General features: G+C 37.6%; 1 protein-coding gene across 2 annotated transcripts in view; it reads left to right on the top strand.

Moving 5' to 3' along the window:
• The window catches only part of nrip1b (nuclear receptor interacting protein 1b), a 60190-nt gene that overhangs the window by 16765 nt on the left and 27503 nt on the right, over nucleotides 1-15922 (top strand). The gene's annotated exons all lie outside the window — the stretch shown is intronic.

Genomic DNA, 15922 nt, shown 5'->3' on the forward strand with positions numbered 1-15922 from the left:
TGGCCGACAATTCTAACACCTTTATATTGTTAGTTTTAAACCATTCCGTTGTAGATTTTGCTTGTTGCGGCCCATTCTCAGTTCTCCTGCAACAAGATTTTCTGCCAGAATCACCCTCTAGTTGGCTCCAGCCCAGGCCCTGCTGAAAAAAGCAACCCCAGTTTATAATGCTGCCACCACAATATTTGATAGTGAGGGTGGTGTTTTTATCATGATGTGCAGTGTTTTTCTTAAGCCAAACGTCACGCTTTGCATTCAGCCAGAAAATATCAGATTTTGTCTCATCTGAGCTGAATGTTATTTGTGTCTACCATCTGGCTTCTTGTAAACACCATGCCTTTTAGCGTATTCTTTCTGAAATACTTTCTTCTTGTCACTCTTGCATAAAGGGCAGATTTATGGAGAGAACAATTACTAGTTGTCCTATGCACACATTGTCCCACCTCAGCTGTGTATGCCTGCAGGTCATCTATTGTGATCATGCACCCCTTGGTTGCTCCTCTGATTAGTTTTCTCCTTGTTTGGGCCAACAATTTACAATTTCGAGGGACAGCCAGGTCTTGGTAGGTTTGCAGTGGTTTTATGCTCTCTCCATTTTGATGGACAGTGCTCCAGGAGACGTGAAAATGTTGCAACATTTTGCATCCTTGCTTTGAACTTTTCCACCGCTTTAACCCGGATCTGCCTAGTGTGTTCTTTGAACTTCATAATGCTGTCTGTTCTCCAGTGTCTACTTTTACAGATGTCTGAGCCCATTACAGAGCAGGTGCATCTGAACTGAGACATAATGACACATAGGTTAAAAAAAATGAAAAATTGCCATACAAAAATTGTTTTATGACTTACACTTTTTTTTTTTAATTGGGAAAGAAAAAGGGTTGGCGGGTTTATTATTGCTCTATGAAGGGAATTGCAATCAATAATACGGGAGCAATTGGCTGAGGTTGACAGGTATGTGACTTACTTGATACAATAACACGGGAATGTGCCGTGCACAGTGGCACAGCTTACAACTAATGTATCCCTGCGACATCACCCCAGGCTCAAGAGGGTGAGTGGGAGATCCCTGCAACTTAATTATACCTTTCCATTTTAAAAGCTTTCGTTTGAAATTACATTTTCCCAGCCAATTAACTAAAAAGTTTTTAGAATTTATGAATGAATGATGGATGTGTCGCAAGAGAAGGGTGACGGCTAGGATGCTTCGGCATTAAATCGGCTCTGAGATTTTTTTCCCCATTGAAGGGACATTGTGTATTACTTAGCATATCCTAGTGGTAAAACCGACTGAAATTTCTTTAGAATTATAAGCAAATATTTTAAAAAAATCTATCATATAAAAGTGCATTTTTATAAATACTCGTAGGTAGAGAAATGTCTATTTTCATTGAAATACTTCATTTGAAAAATAAAGTCAAGGTAAGGAATTGAATTTGAGTTTGATTTGAATTACTCCAAGCAGGTGCTGGTTATCATTATTTTATACAACATTTGTTTATTACTTTATCTATGATGGGTGCAATCCATATAAATATATAGGAATTCAACTTTATTAAATGCCCCTGGGAACACTCTCTGAAATTCCATTCATATTTTTTGTCTTATACCATCTAATGCTGGGGTCTCTAACGTGGTGTTCCCTAAGGACAACTGAGGTGCCCGCGGACCTGCTCAGCTCACCAGGGCTGGATCATTATGATTTTCTAGTAAAGTGATTTTTTTTTTTTTTTTTTTTAGATTTACAGAGTATTTAACCCTGCTTCCAATAATTAATCTGATAGGAAAACAGATTTATAAGCATTAGTAACAAAAAGTAGCTCTTGGCTTGAAAAAGGTCTGGGCCCCCTGATCATTGAACACTGCCAAACATTTTTTTCTTTTTTTGCAACATACTACCATGGGCGTTTCAGTCATACGATTGATCAGGTTATATCAGGTTGAAGAACCTTAAACTCTCTCTCCTTTGTTAAATCGTAGTTGTGTTAAAAGCGCAGCAGGACTTTAATGTTTAGTGTACTTCGACTCTGAACCCAAAGAAAGTATGAAATACTTTTTCCAAAACAGTTTTATAATGAAAAATGAATACCAATTGTCACTTGTTACATGCCAACTTAAAACAACCTCTTTGCTAAAATGGAGTGTGCAAGAGCATCACAATTACTTATGAATGGCAGAGCACCTAGCAGTTGTGCATTCTAGTCAATTTAAAGGGATGCAGTCAGGTTTTTATTCATTGAGGAATATATATATATATATATATATATATATATATATATATATATACAAAACATGGAACACGTTAAAAATAAATGGGCAGGCGCCTCGGTGAATGACTCTTTAGCATATCTTTTTCACCGTTTCAGAGTTTGATTTTAATAACCGACCTTCAGAAATAATGGGTATCCTGATAGTTGTTGCCCTGACTTACAAATAAAAAATATAAAGGTGAGTCTCCACTTACCTCTGCTCTTGAGTGCCAGGCATGGCTCCTTGAACTGGTAAGGTCGGAATAAATGTCAGAATAGTTTACAAAATGTCATTTAAGCTTGAATAAAGACAATTTCGGTGGTTGAATTGTAGGTTTGTGGATGTTGGATGTTCAAAATTTAGCTTAAAATCTGATATGACATGTTTTAGTTTTGGCATTGTGGTTTCTACTGCACATGTGTACTGAGTAACTTACAGTTACAAAAAATTACTAGACTCTTTAATATGGGTGATGAACTTTGCTTTGTTGTAAAGTGTCAACAGGCAATTCCACTGCTTTGTTGGTTGCAGTTTTTAATAGTTTTTTATTTCACTTTGTGCTGTATCAATGTTTGAATTCTACTTGAAAAATACTGTGACATTATTCGGGAGGGAGTGCACAGTCCGATGATTCAAGCACCCGCTGCTTTTCATCTTGTACTTTGCTACTGTAAGCTTTTACCAGCCTTTTTTTCAGTTGTTTCCTCAGCAAGTTGACATTGGCTTGTTGCTTACTGGCAGCTGCAGTTTGTAAGTGCACCAGGTGAATAAAGTTTGCTGGATCTTTTGGTGTTACTCACTTTCAACAGCTGATTATGCAAACAAATGTTGCCCTAGTCTCTTGATTCAGGGTCCTGCCACTTGACAATTTCTAGTTTGCTTTTACAAGTTTTTACTTGCATTTTTAGTATCTTCCCTTACTAGATGCCAGTTAGCTACCTTACTGTAATCTACATCTTAACATTAGGTCCAGCTAGCTGGTTTCTTTTAGGATTTTGGGACGAAATCAGCTTGTTTTGTCTTATACAACTTGCATGGATTCAAACTGAATGAAATTGATATTTTTTTGCGTCGGAAGATTTATAAGTAGCCTTGAGAATTTTGCAAAGTGGTTCTTTGGTTTTCCGTAATGTGACTTTTTCCCAATATACATGCTTCCCCGATTGTATGATATAGCGATCTGTGGCGGTGAATTATTACATGGCGTCTCTTTAAGAAGTATATTAGAAAGAATGTAGTTAATTTGGGGAAAAGGTGAAGTAACTTACTTTTTGATTGACTTGAGCGTCACAATCCTAATTTTATCACCACCAAAGTTACTCTTGCCTAGAACAACAATTATTCCCCATTGTAAATCACGAGCTTCTGTACATTTTCATTAGTGAGGAAATTATATTCTGTATGTTCATTACTAAGGAGAGTACACTTTTTAAAAAGTGAGTCCAGAAGTCCAGCTTTCTCCTGAACTGTGCTGAAAGTAAACCCATTTGTAGAGGAAATGACAAGCGCAGTGGTGATGACTTGGTGCAGCCGAATGACCTGTTACTTACAAAATGGACTGGTGACCTGAGGATCACTGCCTCATGCTCCACTCACCCTATGCCCTTGAGCAAAGGCAATTAACCTGAATTCCTCCACTAAATATCCAGCTGCAGGGAGAAATGCGCCAGAGTAATCACCGTTTAAGTGACTGATTGAAAATGTCCACTAAGCAGCAAGATTAAAACAGATAATCAAATTACAGTTTATGATTTCAAACAGGACTACGAACAACATGTAGACCAAAGTCCAGCCTCTTCACTGTCTAATTTTGGCTTTTAACACATGTTTTGTATTCATCCATGGTTAGTGTGTGACCTTGACCTGATTCTTAGGGCTTTTTCAGTAACTAACCAGAAGGAGATCCAATAAGCTGTCCTTGACCTTGTATGCATATAGGGATAAAGAGGGTGGAGACCCTTGTGATGGGCAGCTGTCAGTCAATTGAGTAATCAGTCCCGAAGGTCCAAAAGGGTTGAGTTCATGCCAGACTTGGCAAAGTGTCTCTAACAATCTTTGCCCCCGTGTCTAAGTGGGGGAATCCAGGCTACAAATCTCCACAATGATTTAATGAGTGATTACCTTAGGTTCAGTCATCTTTTTTGTTCTCAATCACTGACAATGCCAGGAAAATTTGTTTCGTGTCCACAGAGATGCATAGGGGTGAACATGTCTCTTTTAGCTGACTCGTGTTATTCGGTGTCCGGCTACAGCTGCTCAGCAGTTTGAAACCCAGCCAGCTCACTCTCTCATTGTGGACCATGCTTTGGTCTTGGCTTGAGAGTATTTTTTAGACTGCATTTTAACGTTCCTGACACTTTTATTTTACCATATGGCTTTATGACCTCACCAGCCCAGCCAGGAAGTCAGCTCCCCTCAGTGCTAGATTCTACATTTCCATAATCTTGAATGTTTCAAATGGGGACAGCACAGGTTCAAAGTCTAAACGTCTAGTTCAAGGTTTGTTTAACTGAAAAGCACAAGTCTTAAGAGTTTTAAGAATAAAGCCAATAGCAGCTATGTCTCGAGCGGTAACATAAACCTATATAAATGGCAGCATCAACTTCTACTTCTGTTCACACGTGTTCATTGACAGTGGTTTGTACTTAGACCACACATATTGTAGTCGTGCCACTCGGCTCGTTAGAAAATGAAATATAATAAGGAAGGAAAGTTGTTTCATGCTTTTGGTTGCACACATCTACACAGGCAGAATAACTGTCACACTTTTATAACTCTGTTTATCCGTCCAGGAGGCCAGAACTGCCATAGAAGCCAGACAAATGTGGTTTATTCAGGGCCTCTTTCATTCTAATCCACCTTTTCTCCCATTCAGCGTTGACCTTGGTGCTTATGAGGAGGCAGGGCTTGACCTACATCAACCTCTTTTTCTCAAACTAGAAACCCAACCAGCTTGGTGAATGAATAGAGCAGGGAGCTTTTTCTTTTTTAAAGTATTTTATTTCAAGCCTGTTCTTTTATTTTTATGGCCTTGCTTTTCAGCATCTGTACAAAAGGAGAAAAATGAAATAGTCTGCTCCATCACTCGTGATAGAGAAAAGGCGTCTGTGTGCTCAGTGTCATCTGTGTCACGCATTGGTTCGATTACTCTGCCGGTGAGATTTTTCGTTTAAAAGCATCAAAGAAAACTATTGCTCATTCAAATCGTTATTTACAAAAAAACTCCATTGTACAGACGAACAGGATTTCGAACATGTAGAACCAGTCGAGCCTCTTCAGAATACTTATGGATCGTTTAATGTGCATTACAAGCATGTAATTGGTGGTGATATATAACCTAACAATAATTACATATTTTCATCTGCAAAACCTGTGTACAATTGTTCAGCAAGTCTTTTGAAAAAGAAAAGGTTAAATAAAAGGCAATAATTATTTTCACATTTGTCAAATATAGCCCCTTAACAATAGCTTAACAGTGGTTGCTAGGCAACACAGAAGGCCATTAAATGATGAGTTTTGCCTGGCATTTTAATATTTGAAATGATTTAAGTGTCTTCTGATTAGAAATAGCACAACAGCTTTTCAGAAGACAATAAAATTACACCAATTTTTGTAGTATTGTTGCTGAGCACTTATTTTATGTTTGAAAGCTGTTGTTAGAAGACCGTGCCAGTCAAAAAGATCCGTGTCAATGTAGGGGGATTACAAAAGCAATTTATGAACAAGTGCAAGCTTAATGAGTACAAGGTTCGCATGAGAGAGCTATGCGTGATCAGAGATATAGCATGAGCTGACCAAACGCACACAAAGGCATTCAAAGGGAGCCCTTGGCATGCTAGCAGGTCTCTCAGTCCAGGCCCTGCCTCAAATTAATTTATCTCTTCCAAACCAAAAAGCTCATAATTTATCCGTTGGGGTGACATGTTGTACTTTTGTGGGTGTTAAATGACTGCGAAACCTGAGGATTCTGTATATTGTATGTTACAAACCGGAAATTATTTACCGGATAACCAATCTTTTTCAAATTTCAGAATATGTGGGAAATTGAAACAACAGATTTTTTGACGTTTCGTTCCCTTTAGATAGTTTAAATTAAATCAAGTTTTATGAACAGAAAGCACCTAAGCCGGAAACCAGTTGACGTCACATTCATGTCGTTTTGGAAATTCTCGATTAGCCCTACATATTTTGATGGGCAAATTTAACTGAACATTAAGGCTAGCTTTGGACTTATTAAATAAAAGTACAGTACTTAAATAGTGTTTTGAAACTTGAGACCTCCTGCGAATGTCACATGACCAATGCCGTGCAAACGCGCGTTGGCGGGGTAGGTTCCCATTATGGAAATCAAGAAATTGGCTTGTTGTATCCGAGCCAGTAGGAGGCCCAAAAGGGCCAATATATTTTACACAAAGCAAATGTATTATTCTCTCACATTAAAGCCCAATGCACACGAGGCACCATTAGCGAGGCTCTGTTAGTGATCAGCCCTCTTAATGTTCGGCAGTATCCTGTGGACACGACGGCATTTGCAGAGATGCTTTAAATTGTATTGATTATTTTGTCTGGGATCACGTGACCATTTAAGATGGCGACCCCTGTTATGCATCATATTTGCTCAATTTTAAGGCATTAAATAAAGTTTTATACGGACACACCATTTGCATTGCACGCTAATTAAGATGGCGTGTCCCTGGGAATAATACTATCGAAAAGTGCATTCGCGACTGGAGTTTTGTTGCGTTCCCTGTTGCTTATGATTGCCATGCATTTTTAAGAGCAATATGTTTGTACTCAATCCAGGAGGGTAAATGAAATAACTCATGACTGTGTGAACTGTTAATGTACCTTTTGCAAAAGCTGACAGGATGCAGGCTTTGATAATACTACTATATTGATTGCAAAATTAGCCCAATTGAATGAGGCGTAGCCTTTGTTAGTGTTAACTACAAAAATATGTTGGCTTTTTAGAGGTCTTTTTTATCATCTTATGACATTTTTGTTTGTCCTTAGATTTTTAGGACCAGCTAACATCTAAAGGCAGATTTAATTTTTGGTATATTTTGACTAATTGGACCTCCAGAATGGCTTCTGGAAGGTTTGCTCCGTAGCCACATGTGGTTTTCTTACGCCCCCTAGTGGCTCCCCAGCGCTTTTTCAAAACTGCTCGATAATGGAAAAATATATGGTTTCTCTAGGACAGATAGGACACATTCCTAATGTTTTCCAGTGAATACAGATGGATACAGTATGTGATTCATTCCTTACAAGGCTTATATCAGGCTTTTAATTTTTGCAGCTATGGACAAATTTTTATTATTTTGGGGTCAAATACAGCTCCTTCAACATTTTGGGTTGCTTTAAAGGAATCTAAATGCAGTTGTCCATAACGTCAACATGATTGCAGCAAAGTATCATCTGAAGTAAAGGGGATCGTGGCCTTAATCAAGAAAGTTGAGCACTAAAGCATAAACATTGATTTTAAAATAAGCATTTGAGAGTATATTAGTTATTTGTAAAAAAAAAAAAACAAAAAAAAAACCTTATTGAAATAAAATTATGTTTGAACCAGTAAATTGTAGTTTTTGTTTGGATTCAATGTGTAATATAGTATGTATATGTAGTGTGTTTTGACTACAGGGGGACCTTTTTGAACGCAACCCCTGCAAAAAAACCAAGGAATTACTGTACACGGATCTAGAAGACCTCTTCAATACTTAGGAGCTGACGAAGGCTCCCTAGGAGATAATGTAGAAATGAGGAAGTGGTTAGATGGGTATTTAACCTCAGCAGCAGTTGTAGAGCAAAGGCGTGGAAGGGATTTCGCCAAATATAAGCAGGCTGGGCTGATAAGCGTTAGAGCTGTTCCAAAAACCCCTGGAACACCAAAGGATCTCAAATCCTTCCTTTTAAACTCCGTTCTTTCTTTTTGTTTGCCTCTCTTGTGTCGGCCTCGATCATGCTCACTAGAACTCCTGGCACGATCTTAGGGAGAGGAGGGGGTGAAAAAAGTGGGTCAGGGTGACCTATTTTTTTTCCTCTCACAGTTCACGGAGGCAGAGGGTGGTGGTGTTATCGTCAGTTAGACGAGAAGCAAGGCCTGATGGGGAGGCAGGGCCTTGTCGCGCGACGCAACCACTAAGAACTGGGTCACCGGCAGAGGCTACGTCTTGTAAACGGCTTGTCATAGTGAGGAGAAAAGCTGCAAATGAACCATAGATTATATGCCCCAAGCTGAGCACTGATGTCTCATTGGCACTCCCAGCTCCACATTTCAAAAACACGCATATATAAGACTTTACAGTAGAGCGCAGGAGTCTCTGAAGTACAGCCTCTGCCTTTGAGTTCCTCTCTGGCCCTCACAGTCTCCAGTAATATCGTTTGATTACTGCAGTCAGACCTGACAAGCTCAAAGCCCCCAGCTGCAGAAGCTTTTAAGTAAAGGATCTTTTCACATTTCAATTTCTCTGACACACGGTTGGCTTTTTGCTAAATTTAGCCTGCTTCATCCCAGATTTGCCCAACTTTATTCAGGTCAGGTTATTTACTGTAGCAAGTTCAACTGCGGTTGAGATGGAATGATGCAGATTCTTGTTTGACTCCGGTTACTGCTTTTCATATCGTCTTTCCAAAAGACGAATATTTGAAGAGATAATTGGCTTACATACGAGCTCCTTGATTTATCCACCCCCAGAACATAACCTCATAATAACATTTTATTTTCAAATCAAACTTGTACCTCCAGGCTGCTTTGTCAATGTCAATTTAGAACAACACTTAGGCATTTTAAGTTTGAACATCTTTAAAGGGACTGCTGTTTAATCTTTAGTGCCTCTTAGTGATACAACAAACCTTCATTCAGTAAAAAAAATGATTTAAATAGTAAGGCAAAAAAAGATGAATTATCACACAAATGTTTTTTAAAATAGATGTCATGGGTCAAGACATTTGTGTTTCTTTTACATAGTGGAATCCATACCCATTAGTCCGCCATTTTGTCTGACATTTTTTTTTTGCTTGCTGTGGCATCAGTTTTCGTTCACATTAGACAGTGTCATCTATTGGTCAAATATTACACACTCTGGCTTTAAGAAACTAACTCAAGTGTGTCCCTATATATTGTATCAAAAATCAGCCAAATAGCATCCGCACAAAAACTATAACTAATTTTGCTGAATATATCCAAATTCTCCAACATTGGCACTCATATATGAGCAGTCCATTACAGACTCTACTAGTTAGTATCTGGAAACCAAAGTCATCAAAACAACTGAGCATCTCAAGGAATTTGTTGGATACGTTGGCCAAAATTGAGTGGATAATAATGAGGCGAAATAAAATTTCGAGATGCTCAATAAACTCTTATTTTTCCTTGTCTTTACCAATAACTAATGAAATCCTACTATTAGTGACCAATACCAAAAGCAGAAAACGTTTTTCCAACTGCATGCTATATTCCAAATCATTTTTTTTTAATGTCTGTTTTTATTTTTGTTTTCCAGTGCTGTATAATGCTATTGTAATTGTAATCATGTCTCCAAAAAATGTTTTAGAGAATTTGTTAATTTGTTTAATGAAATCCTGCTATTAGTGACCAATACCAAAAGCAGAAAACGTTTTTCCAACTGCATGCTATATTCCAAATCATTTTTTTTTAATGTCTGTTTTTATTTTTGTTTTCCAGTGCTGTATAATGCTATTGTAATTGTAATCATGTCTCCAAAAAATGTTTTAGAGAATTTGTTAATTTGTTTAATGAAATCCTGCTATTAGTGACCAATACCAAAAGCAGAAAACGTTTTTCCAACTGCATGCTATATTCCAAATAATTTTTTTTTAATGTCTGTTTTTGTTTTTGTTTTCCAGTGCTGTATAATGCTATTGTAATTGTAACCATGTCTCCAAAAAGTAATTGTTTTAGAGACGAGCTTGGCTTCATCAATCCAAACAATCAATCAATCAACCTACTTGGTCAGTAATAACTATACATACATATCTAAATATAGTTTAGTGCAAAAACTTGATACGCTCCTAGTTGGATGGATGCATGCATTTTAAACTAAAACAGCATCATATCAGTGCTGCAACTAACGATTATTTAAATCATCGATTAATCTGACGATCATTTTTATGATGATTCGGATATACAAAAAAAACACATTGATTTCCTCTTTATTAAAAAAAAACGTGCACAAAACAGAATATTCAGCAATATTAAACGTGAAAAAAATCCGTGTTTGTCAAATAACATAAAATACATATAAATGTATGCTATACACCTGCAAATATATACCTTAAAGTGCAAGTGTTGTAGCGTTATTCAAGGGAAATTAGTTTTCGGAACAAAAAATAAATGCAAATCTGAAAACCCAGTAACATGATTTGCAATATTAACAAGCAAAAAGTAACCACTATCACCTTTCCACACTCTTACTCACTCTTCCTTCTGAACATGTTAATGAGGATCATGTTGAGGATGCTCTCAGTGCATGATGTCTCTAATCATGAAGCTTGTCATTGATTTCTGTTTTCTAATGAGATAAGAAAGTAGAGTATCTGTATGTATTATGGCACTATTTCCAAGGAACAGACATTGTCAGAATAGTAAAGCTTGATGATTAATCTTAAACTTATTAACACATTTGTGTGCAAGTTGAGCTTTTTTTTATAAAGCACAATTAAACACTGCTTAAGATTCTAAGTGTGATTAGGTTGGGTCCTTAAAGGCCTCTGCTTCAGCTCACTTCCTTGAGGCACTTGTTTATGTTAATATTGTATTGTTCAGCTTATTTGTGTGTGTGTGTGTGTGTGTGTTTGGCTCAAATAATTTGTTTCCCATTTCATTTATTAACAGTTAATACTGTCCTTTTGTGCTACCAGAGATATAATGTAGTCGCTTACCCTGCTACTGATCTCCCGTCATCCTCGTCAGTGAATTCAACATGTTTTCGTTTGGAGTTCTGCCTCACCTTAGTGGTGCTCCTGTGCCATATAACTTTTGCAAAGCTTGCAATTGACACACATTGTTTTGTGAAGATGCTTCTGCACTTTGTCAGACTCTGGCCGAAATGTTTTCTCCGTCATGTTTCATGAGTTGAATTTACCGTAGCCTTTGAAAATAACGCCTGAGTTCGCACTCCACCTCGCTCTGTTATGCTTACTGATTTGTGCTGCGTGTGATGTCACTAACTTCGCGACGTGCTGAGTGACACATAAATCGCGCGACAACACACCTATTTTAATTATTATTTGTTCCCGACGCTTTTAATCATCGATATTATCGATTCATTGTTGCAGCTCTACATGATATAAATCTCCTCTTTTGCTCAGCCTGTAGTGCCAAAAACTACTGTCGTTTTTGTCTACACTAAAAATAAGCGTCGCCTCTTACACAGGAAACTAGCGTCTTGTTTATCACAGAAAACTAGCCACGTCATTTACACTGCCCCCTCGCTTCTTAGTCTCTGCCAAACACACCCTCCATGTTTGAAAGGTAATGTTTTAATTCTTCTGTGTGATTTTGTCTGAAAAATATGGGAATGCTGATTTCAAAATGGCCCAAGTTCCATATTATATGTCTCCTAATGTCTCACAGAAGATAAACACACGGTTTGAGTCCCTCTCTATTAATATTAGCCCTCGTCGTTGTACTACTGCGAATCCTAACTGAGGCCTCCTCTTCTCTTTGGAGCAATGCAATTTTCAGGGAGTAACGCTTACTCGTGTTTCACTATGTGGAACAAATCTGCCTGTAATGAATCTCCCAGGACACTGGTGCCTCCACAAACAAGTCTGCTTTTTGGGCTGTTGTGAACTATCTCAATTGTATCTATTTGTATGATCCAAAATCACAACTGCAGATTTTCTTTAAATTATACTAGCATTATTTGCATGTGTGAGTTATTACTTGCTCTCTTTGACCACAGCCTAATTAGCAAAGGTGTTATACTAACAAACTACATAATGTCCTGTGGAAAGGCTAAACAAGTTGGGAGGATCGGATTAGCAGCAAGTCTGCGGCTAGTACACAGAGTAAAGTCATAGGGCCATGGCTCGCAAGCTATTACACTGCTGTAAGCACAACTGCCTAATGTTATTCTTAGCCTTAGAACTGCACGTCTGCGTGAAAGCCCCTTAAAGCAGCTAATTGAGGGGACTGCTCATGGCTCATGTCACTCATCAACAGCTTCTCAACGGCATATCTGTGCCTGTTTTCTGTACTTGTGTGTGTCAAGTGGATACTTGGGCTGCAACTATAAGTTAACGTCAACAAAAATCGATAACAGAAATAGTCGACTATGGATTATATTGAGTGAGGTATCGCTACATGAATACTGTATTATCGGAAATGAGTTACTGTATGATAATCTCTGCTGAGAGTTGCTCATGTGCAGTAGAATCTGTCTCGAGCGGTAACATAAACACACAGAAATGGTGGCGTCTACATCATGTACACGTACCAAAACAGCAAAAGATTTGGACCATTTTAGCCTGGATATGTTGAATCAAAAGACTACTTGCAAAATTTGTAAAGCAGACTTTGCTTATGATGGCGGTAGATCGTGACTCACAAATATTTAAAGAGCATGTTTGACAGTTGAAATAAACAGAGTCTGACTTACCTCAGTAAGATTTAAGTACCATTCAAGCCAATACGGTTTTTATAACATGAATTGTACATTTTATACGCGTATATTTCGCTTTAAAAGAGAACTAAAGCGTTACGCCAGACTGCGCCTGACACATTTACAGAACAAGTGGCAGTTGTTAAAAACGTTAAAATTGACAAACGTCAGTTGTTAAAATCGTTTAATTTCAAACCGTTGAGAATCGTTAAGTAGCTTTGGAATTGACCACTGAATGTACTTCACAAAATGCACAAAAAATGTGTTTTATTCACATTTGTGCTGCTAATAATGAGCAATGTTTACCTGATTTCCATTTATCATTTATTTGCCTGTCCCTAAAAATAAACATAGGTTTGTTTGTGGATTTATCCCTACTGACCGAGCACTGTGCCAAATCTGTTTTAGATGGGACATTTTTCTATATTTTCTGTCGGAATCGCAGTAGTACATTCAATAAAAGATTACATTCTTTTTACCCATTTTCCTTGTGTTATCAGTTTCTACATAATTGATGCAACTTAATGCAAAATTTTTGAAAACAATTGATATGTGATCATTTGGCTAATCGTTTCAATAGTTGGTGGCTACTTGAGTATTTAATAAGTTGTTGGTTGCAGCTTTAGTGAATGCACAAAATACTGGCAGCTATGCTAATTTAACAAATGTGGAGGTAGGCATGGGCAATATGTAAAAATTATATTACTCCTGACGTTTAACTGTCCTTTGTTTTTGTTTTTTTTATAAATATCCCCTTGCTGTTCCCTTATGTTATGCATAAAACATATATAAATGAAAGCGTTAATAAAAGAAACTGTGGAAGCCCTATAGATGATGATTCAGAATTGGAGTTTTAGTTCACTTTCACTAGTCCAAATGATCTAACAATATTACCGTATTTTCATAACCATAAGGCAGACATAAAAGTCTGAGATTTTCTTCAAACAGCGTGCACTGCGCCTGTGTCGCATCCAGAGCAGCGGACGTAGACCAGCTTGGTGGCCTTAGGGTTGGGCGCCTGTCCTCCAGGACTGGGAGGTTACAGGTTCAAGCCCCGGCCAAGTCAAGACGTACAACATTTTTGAGTAAAATCAGATGTTTTTGTGAGATTGTTTACATTTCCAATGTGATCTGGGACACGAAACGTCATACGCAATGCATTGTTGGCATAAGTAATCTGGATGCTAAAGCTGTAGCGTATCTAGCAATTTGAAAGTGATTGTTATCGTCTTGGTGCTTTTGTTTCCTAAAACGGTGTCATTTTTCCACCCGGATCAGGACTATGGTGACACTTAAACTTCCAGAGGATTATAATAAAAAGAAAGGGCTAACGTGTCTACCAGTACTGTTCTTCTAACTTTTGGAAAGTGACTCTGAATGTGAAGAAAGTGAACCTTTTAATGGAGATTTAGCGAAGCTGTTCTGGTCAGAAACAGAGGGCAAGATTTTAGTGGTTTTGTTTGATATGGATTTCTGGTTAAAAAGCTCTTTTTTTAACATTTTGTTTTATCCCTGTGTTTTACTTTGTGATCAATACTTAAGCTAAAATAACTGTTTTGCTTTTGTTGTATTTTTAAATATGCACACTTGTACGCTTGTCTCTCTTGTTGTGACGCGGCTGCAGCGGGCAGCCGTGACCTGTCGTGCGAGCGTGTCCTGTGTAGTGATAAATACAGAAATAGAACCAGTTACGGAGACTGCGCTCTATGAACGTGAAACTATGATATTTTTTAGGGGCCTCGGCTAGTCTAAACACAGCATGTTATGCTATTAAAAGACTTAAAAATGAACATTCACCTGTTTTTATATACATCTGGAGGGGCGGCCATTTTTAGAATGCTGTCATATGAAGATAAGGTCACAAATACTCAGGCTTTAACTCATAACCTGTCAGTTTTGCTATTATTTGATCACTAGATATCCTGCTATTGTTTAGTGGAATTGAAAACCCAACTGCACTATTTTTCTTATCATATGTTTGCCCATTTCGTGGGGTTTCTAGTTTTTGGGTACCCATAGCAGCAAATGGCATACAATTATATCAGCTCCCTCTATGTGAGCCTCATGTTATGTAACATACATGCAAATCTTGACCTATGATTATTCTTAGAAAACTCGCGATTTTGGTAGTTCATCTATTTTTTTATTTTTATCTAATCTATGTTGTTTTTTTGTATTGAATGAGGGTTTTTTTAACCACTGGGAGGTGCTAAGTATCACACATTGTCAGTTTCAAAAAGCAGGCAACCAGTAATTCAATCTTTGTGAGCATTATCAAAAAGGCCGCACGAGATAGCTAAAAACAGTTGAATTTTGCTTTTTATATACATATTTTGAAAATATAAACAACAAATTGAGGCCCCATAACACATGTTATTCACAATAACCCATGTGTACGTCTGCTTTAAATCTCACTATTGTCATATCAATGATAAATCTATTCTGTTTTTACTGGACACCTGCAAAGTATATTGCATAAGATGCCTGTTTGTTATTTTTACTATTATTAAGCATTCTTGTTTGTTGTTTTGGCTGTTCTAAACTGTTCACATCATTGTTACTATCAGCTAATCACGTTGAGCTTCATTTATTCCCCCACCCTTGAGTGTGTTTTTTTTTTTGTAATTTAGGAGATTTAGTAAAAAGAAAGGGCTCAAGAAAGGGCTACGGTCACGGCCTTTAGAACAAGTTGTAATTTCTTTTCTAAAGGCTTGCTCCCCTTTTCTCTTGCAAGTTTCATATCCACAGATGTCTCCTCTCTTTATTTTGAATGTTTACTGCACCTTAAACTTATCAATTGCCCATGTTTTTTTCAACTGTGATACAGTTTGAAAAGGTCAAACACGTAGCAAGACAGTGGGCAATCTATTTTGATTGTTCTACCCTCTAATGCTCGAGTATCGATTTTAAAACATAAAATATAGAATGCATTTCTTTCTTTACTATTCCCTTGATCGACAAAGCGATCATGAAAGGTATTTAAACTTCGGTTGCCTGTCACTTATTGAAAGGGTGCTGCAATATTGTGTGATGATACAAGCTTGCTGTAT

This window comes from Urocampus carinirostris, chromosome 17 (assembly GCF_059441175.1).
Source record: "Urocampus carinirostris isolate Australia breed hairy pipefish chromosome 17, RoL_Ucar_1.0, whole genome shotgun sequence".
NCBI classification, from domain to species: domain Eukaryota; kingdom Metazoa; phylum Chordata; class Actinopteri; order Syngnathiformes; family Syngnathidae; genus Urocampus; species Urocampus carinirostris.